This window comes from Epinephelus moara, chromosome 7 (assembly GCF_006386435.1).
Source record: "Epinephelus moara isolate mb chromosome 7, YSFRI_EMoa_1.0, whole genome shotgun sequence".
In the NCBI taxonomy this organism is placed as follows: Eukaryota; Metazoa; Chordata; class Actinopteri; order Perciformes; family Serranidae; genus Epinephelus; species Epinephelus moara.
The window spans coordinates 5,606,321-5,613,614 of NC_065512.1; positions in this window are offsets into that span (position 1 = coordinate 5,606,321).

Genomic DNA, 7,294 nt, shown 5'->3' on the forward strand with positions numbered 1-7,294 from the left:
AATTTCAAACTTTGAAAATTCATGACAAATCAACCATATGTGCTACAGCTTTGGAACTTTCACTTTGAAATGTGCTTTTCCATGGCATGGGTGGCTACTGTCTGGCACCCTGATGCTTGGCTTAGTCAGTTTGTGAAGCCACACATGAACTGTCACTTGCCAATTAGCTCAGTGAGATAGAAGCCGGACCTCAATCACAGAAGTTGTGAGTTCAAGCCTCAGCTCAGGCAGAATGGACATTCTAATGGTTTCAAGGTTAAAATAATTATGATCCAGGCAGTTTTGTGGAGAGACAAATACTCTTTATCAACACTTTCCCCTGTTATCCCTCGTCTCTTTTCCCTGTTTATTTGGCTGAGCTATCAGTCAATATGCAGAGTCTATCCAATAGCTACTTTTACATTTTACAAAATGTTTTCATCTTTGTCACCATGGATAATGTTTAGCTTTAAGCTAGATCAGGCGAGTTTGTTCATAACTGCTAGCAGTTAATGTTCTTCTTACTTTCTTGTTCTTGAGTTTTTTTCTTTCCTTTGTATATTATGAGTCTGATCACTTCAGCCACTCATCCACAATTTGAAGAGCATGCTATAATTATATGATGTAACTTCTATGTTGTGATATGCTTTGTTTTAGTGTGTGTGTTGCTCAGAATTGCCTAATTTTGCCTAAAATTGCCCGGCCCCGACCACCAGCTATAATTGTAAAATTGATCTCGAGTGCCATTAAAAAAAGTCTTTAAAAGTCTAAATCTAATTTTCCTGAAGCTGAAGGAAGCCTGGATGCACATCGTCTCCTCACATGAACATTATTTCCTCTCTCTGAGTGAGTATTCCCCAGACTGCTTCTTCCCTTCCATTTCTGATCCTTCTCTGATTTAATTAAAATAGTTTGATTTCATCATTTATGGCTTACAGATGCTGAGCAACGTCTTTATTTCAGGACATTTAATATCACCAACAGAAGAACTAATACTCTGCTAATATCACAACCTGCCTTCATTATTGAGCCCCGCAGGAAGCTGAACTTTGCAGCTTGGAGTTTTATTATTAGAGGATTTTTTGAAGGATTTAGCAGAAATATTTGATGAAGATGATGTACAGTTGTGCTCCAACGTGGCAGATTCACTTTCTGGTGCTTTTGCTGCTTGATGGAGTTTTGGAAGGACGAACATTGTGTGAGGATCAAAACTTTTATACCAGCAGATTAACAGGAGACATTTTCCTGCACGAGTACATTTATTACTTAAAGTACTTTTTCCTGCCACGATGAATCCGTCTCCTGCTGGCAGTTTGCTGTTCGGTCCTGTTGCGTCTTCTAACCGTCTCTCTGTGAGAGTTCAGACAGTGATCAGTGGGAAGAGGAATCAGACGCAGCAGCAGCAGATGTTTCCTGGCTGATAGGATCGTAAAACCATCTGTCTGACATCACATCATCGGATAGCGTCTTATCACATTACAGTCATTGATTTGATAACAGGCAGAGAAAGAGACTGATTGAAAGAGAGGAGATGAAGAGAACAAGTGATGGAGTTCAAAACATTTAATTAAACATCACATAATGCTACAACAGCTGGAAAAATACCAAAAGAAAGGACATTTAATTCACAAAATTGGGGCTGAAACACAGAGATCTGTGTGTGGTGGTGAGTGCAGGGATCATACAGGTGTGTGAGGATTGAGCTCAGGTGTTCCCACTCTCTGATGAGACAGCCCCGCCCACCAATCACGTGCAGGATGACGAGCAGCAGGTGCACCCAAACCAACCTGAGGGACATTTACACTGATTAGACTTTTTGAAAAAGAAAAAAAAAGCTACATGATTTTTAATGCTTTGACTACGTCCTCAGAGCATTTTGACTAAAATGAAACCAACACATTTTATATCTTTATATCTTTATGTTCGTGCACTAAACAATTTGTCCTCATATTAGTGATTCTGTTTTGCATCTCTCTTTACAACAAATTAAACAGCAGCTGTTTGGGTTTAAGGACAATACACATTAGTAAATATTACCACAGACATGCAGAAGCATTTCAGGGTTGAAGATACTTCAAGCGCCCTTGTTTCCATTCATTGTCCTTGTAGATAATGTTGACAAGATGGTGACAAGATGAACAACTTGTTAAAAAATATCTGGTTCTTTGATCAAATCGAAGGTACAATAAGACCAAGCTGTTCTCGTGCACTGTTTGTACATATACCTATTAAAAATAATGCACCAAAATTCTTATATGACTCCCATAATTGTAATTAGGAAGGCTGCAGTCATGTGACCAATGTGCTGACAGGAGTAAAGAAGGTAGTATAAAGGCCAAAAGTCTGTGTAAAGAGGTAGCTTTGGGCAGTGGATGGGTCAAACAGCACAGGACTTTCCCCCTGACTTTCCATGAGGCTGGTGTTTGTGTCCAATGTGAAACCAGGTGAACTTTTAATTGTTTAAAGATCTGTCATCACCATGTTTTCTTTCCTAAACCTTTCCTAAACCTGTGGTGTACAAATTATGACATTCCCACCTATTGTTTCTGAGTACTTCTGTCTGTATGATGTCGTTGCAATGCTACGTGAGGTTGCAGATATATGTTTAGTCTCGCGTGACCAGCGTCCCTTACTTCAGAATGGGAGTCTGGGGACATTCGTCTTTCGTTTTGTAATAGAATGGGCGGGGATATCCAGACCACGTGACGGCGTTGCCATAGGTGCGGCACGTGTGTTACATGTAACAGAGACGTTGCAGCTCTGCAATATAGCTGAATCAAATGAAATCATATCCATTTTAATCTCTTCTTGCGATGCACTGAACACTTCCTTTTCTGTTGTACTTCGACAACAATTCGGGGAACAGCAGTTCCGGTGTAGGCAGGTGTGAGGCAAAGCCAATCAGCCGTTGGTCGAGGCATTATGGAATAGAATAAAATCCCTCGAGTTTTGGAAAAGTTATCGAATCTCTTTTAAATCCCTTTTTAAAACATGCTTTTATTGGAGAGACTGTTTTCATGTCTTGTCTGTTTTGATAATTGACATGTAAAGCACTTTGTAACTCTGTTTTGAAAATCACTTATAAATAAAGAGTATGATAAAGTTTTTTGTTTTTTTTTAGTGGTGTGCAATGACATTAACTGTTACAGAAACGTTCCATGGATAACCTGACGTAAATTAGCTCTAATTTGCACTGTCTGTCCCCCCACGTATGCCATCTAGCTGAATAATATTTCTTAAATAGAGTTTGAATTTGATAGGTTTGAATAAGAAAAAAGTCATATTATGAAAAATTGATTTTAGGAATTAAATGAGCAGCAGCCACCAGCCACATGCAGGTGAAATACACAAGTGGCTGCTAGATTTGCTTCACTCAGCAGCCAAAAATAAAAAGGTAATCTACGGAGTGGCTGTAGATACTAAAATCCACCGGCCCTGAGTGATTTAACATGTGGGGTTATGAACACTAAAGCTTCCATACCTATGCTTTGCCTCAATGCTACTTTTAAATTGTACTATTTTTTTTTGAGTTGGAGGCATGTTTGTGTTATACATTGTGAATGTTAATGTTAATTTGATACTGGGTCCTTGAACAGTCATGGAGACGTCTTGTTCATGGAAATGTGTGTGGGAACCTCAGGTGGTTGTGATCTCCATGATTGGGAGTATCAGAGAGTGCTGGTGTCCAGCTCTGCTCTGATTGGTCCGAGAGCCTCAATCCTGCAGATCACACACACCTGAGTGATCAGTGTGTGTGTGTGTGTCTATATAAACTGCTTGTTCTGCTTTGTGGTGTTGGTTTGACACTGATGAACGTCTCTGTCAGAGAGCAAACGCTGCTGAGAGCTGATGATCAGTTCAGACCTTCTGTTTGATTTTAGACGAAGCACCTTTAGAAGAACAGCAACGTCCAAACCACGTCATGGCAACCTGTCCAATAGCTGTCAAGATGTTAGTGTGTGGACCGACCTGCTCACAAACAAACATCAGCGTCCCTGTAGATGTGTTGCCAGTGTGGCTCAGAGAGGAGTAAATACCAATAACTCCAGTCGGAAGCAGACAGAAGAGTCACAGCGTTAATTAAAGGCTGCAACATAGAAACATATAATTCATCTCAGAATAACAAACAATGGACACAATGAGAGCAGAACAACTGTTATAAGAAATAAACTGTCATATAGGTACAGACTGGAGTTAACATGAGAGGTCACACCAACTACAGAGGCTTTTAGTGCGAACTAAATAAACAGCTTGCATCTCTGACACATGCCGGCAGCAGTTCTCAGTATTAGGCACATGTTATTCTCTACAAGTTTTTAAAGCAGTGTGAAGTGTTTGTGTGTGTCCGTGCAGAGTTGATCACAGTCAGCTGTTAAATCCTGATTGGCTCGTCACAGCAGCTGAGCTCCACTCTGATGTTAAACTGAGCTTAACTTTCAATTTCATGCCTTCAGAATCACTCTGATCAAACGGCTCTTTTTCCCTCCTTGTTTTCTGGTTCCAGTAATTAATTTCCAACAACCTCACCTCATTAAAGCTGCTGTAATCGATACTTTTATATTAACGCTGGATCGCATGACTACGTGTGCGTGAAGGAGTTTGTTCGTAGTGATACAGAGAATTATGACCTGACTCTGCAGAGGGTTTTAGCTTCTTTCAGCTTTACTGTTTTGGTCTAGCCTTGTTGATTTTGACGACAGCAGGAAGCTTTTATTTCCCTTCAAAATAGTGACCATATCAGTATTTTTTCACAAAACACCTTAAGTTAAGATTTTAAGTCCTAGTTAACATTTTTTTTAATTAAAATCAGTTGCACAAACCACCCTTAGGTCTTCTCCTTAAGGTTTCCTTAAAATGCATTTATGGTTTTCCTCCTGGTCTGAAAGTTATCCCTAAACCATTGCAAAAAAGATCTTAGCAACCAAAGCAAGGGAAAAAAAACGGACTCTCTTAGCTGTAACATGACCGAGTTTATTGTGATAAATGGAAAAAGATAACACACCACAAGAAGAGTGTTCTGTGAACAGGAGAGCCCAGATGATACGCTTTTGATTTTGATTAGACAGAATTATTTTTGTTGCTTCTTCCTACAGTGTTTTCTGTTTTCTGTTATGTGGGGATCAAATGTACTCTGTAGTTTGTGCTGTCTATGATAGTATGCCTCCAGAAGTTTAATCTTTTCCTCCTCCTGACCAATATGGTTTTCTTGGCGTCTTTTCTTTTCAACTAATCCAACTTTAAGATAACAGGCATCACAAGCGTGAGTCCAGGCAAACAAACAATCTACATGGAAAGTACAGTAAATGAGTTAGTTAACGTTGTGGATGGTACCAGTGGAACCATTACCCCTACCGTCCCCATGTTTGGGCCCCCCTCTGTTGGGGTACCTAGCACACAGATCTGGTACTAAAAGGTGGAGCTGTGAACACTGCAGTCTGATTGGTCAGTAGAGGACGGTCACTCTGCTCAGGGCTGAGTTGTGTCTGGTTTTGAGGCTCATGTAACCACTGTTCATACTGTGGAGAGTTTTATTAGTAAACTGTAACTATAAAATAAAAGGATGTTTTGCTGCCTCTCACAGCAGCTGGAGTCTGAGAAAAAATAACTTCATTCACTGGGCCGACTGCCGGCAACTTTTAAGGTGGAACGTTAACTTGTAATGTTACTCAATGCATGAGTTGATGACGTGAATCCATCAGCACACCTTAAATTTCACTGTGACAACTTTGACCATCACTTTAGTTTTTATATGACACACACTTTTAGTAATGACTTTAAAAATATAGATTAATTTGGAGCGGATTATGTGAAGGTCATATATTCTAATCCTCACTTCCTGTGGGCTACAGCAACACTAAACCCCTGAGCTTGCCTGAGAAGGACTAAATGCACAAAGCTGCTATTTTTAAATATCCCATGGAGAGAGACTCTCACTGCAGCCTGTTCTATTTTGTTCTGAAAATGTGGGCGTGCAGCCTCGTTCTGTGGACGATAAACCAGGTGCAGACTGATAAAGGAGGAAATACAGTGAGTGCTGGACGGAGCAGTGAGTGACAACAACCCCGCCCATATTTAAGGGGACTGACTGAACAGACCGAGGGTCTAGGTACCATGTCTGAAGGCTTACTGCTGGTTCCAAAGGTACTGTACTGAAAGTCTTTGGTGGAAACTGGGCTAAAGAGTTGTGTGTGAAATACACAAACACCACCAGAATACTTGGTGAGAAACAACAAAAGAACACTTCAAGTTGTTCTGTTCGCCACAGGTTCTTCTCGTGTTTGTCATAATGTGCTTTGTGTCTGCTCCGTCGACATCAGCAGCCAAATGTCTTGCATGAGGACACATCATACGCCCCCTCTCTATTTTTGTCTTTCTCTCCTGGTCATCAGGGAGGCTGGCTCGTCTTCTCCACAGGTGTGTGATGACTCATGCTGATGTGTTTCTCTCTCGTCAGTGTAAAGGACAGGGAAGGACCAACTGTCTTTATGAATATAGATAAATGAGGCTGCCTGCTGATGGAGCTGTCACTCAGCACACACAAACATGTCCTCCCACAGGTACCATGTCGACTTTCAAACCAAAATTAATGTCACATTCAAATCACGCTGGATTCACTGTAAATATGAGCTGCTGTCTGTCCCATCCAACGTCTGTGCCATCTACTTTGTTTTTTGGGGGTTAACTCCCTTAAGCTCCTTCTACACATGCAGCTCTTCACATAAATGTGATTTTAATTTTTCGTGTTGGTCTCTGAGTAACGCGGCCTTCTTCCAAGGTTGGAACGTTTCCACAGAACATAAAATGCTGTCAGATAAACACTGAGTGTGAAGCATGAACACAGAGAGATTGAATGTGCCTCTTGTTCTGCCTCTTAAGATCAAGGCAACCCTAGAGGGCACTTTATCATGTTTTATTGATCACAGCGGCATCAATGAGGGCACTTTTGCTATTTGATATAACGTGTTCATCAGTGAGCTTCACAGGAGGTGCATCTAGTTACCTGTGGACAGAGGCAGGACAGCTGTTTCCTCCTGTTTCCAGTCTTTGTGTTAAACTAAGCTGTTGGCTGTGGCTTCATATTTATTGTACAGACACGAGTGGAATCAATCTGAGCATGTGACTCCCTGCAAGAAAGTGAATACATGTTTTTCCCAAAATGTCAAACTACTCCTCAAAAGTAGCAGCAACAACCTGTTCTCATTCACAGGTCATCAAATTCTGATGCTTTGTCACACCCCTTGGCGTTTGATGGCAATGCAAGTGGCACCCTTTAGCGTACGTATCTAAGTGACGCGCAGCTGAAAGTCATTGGCAC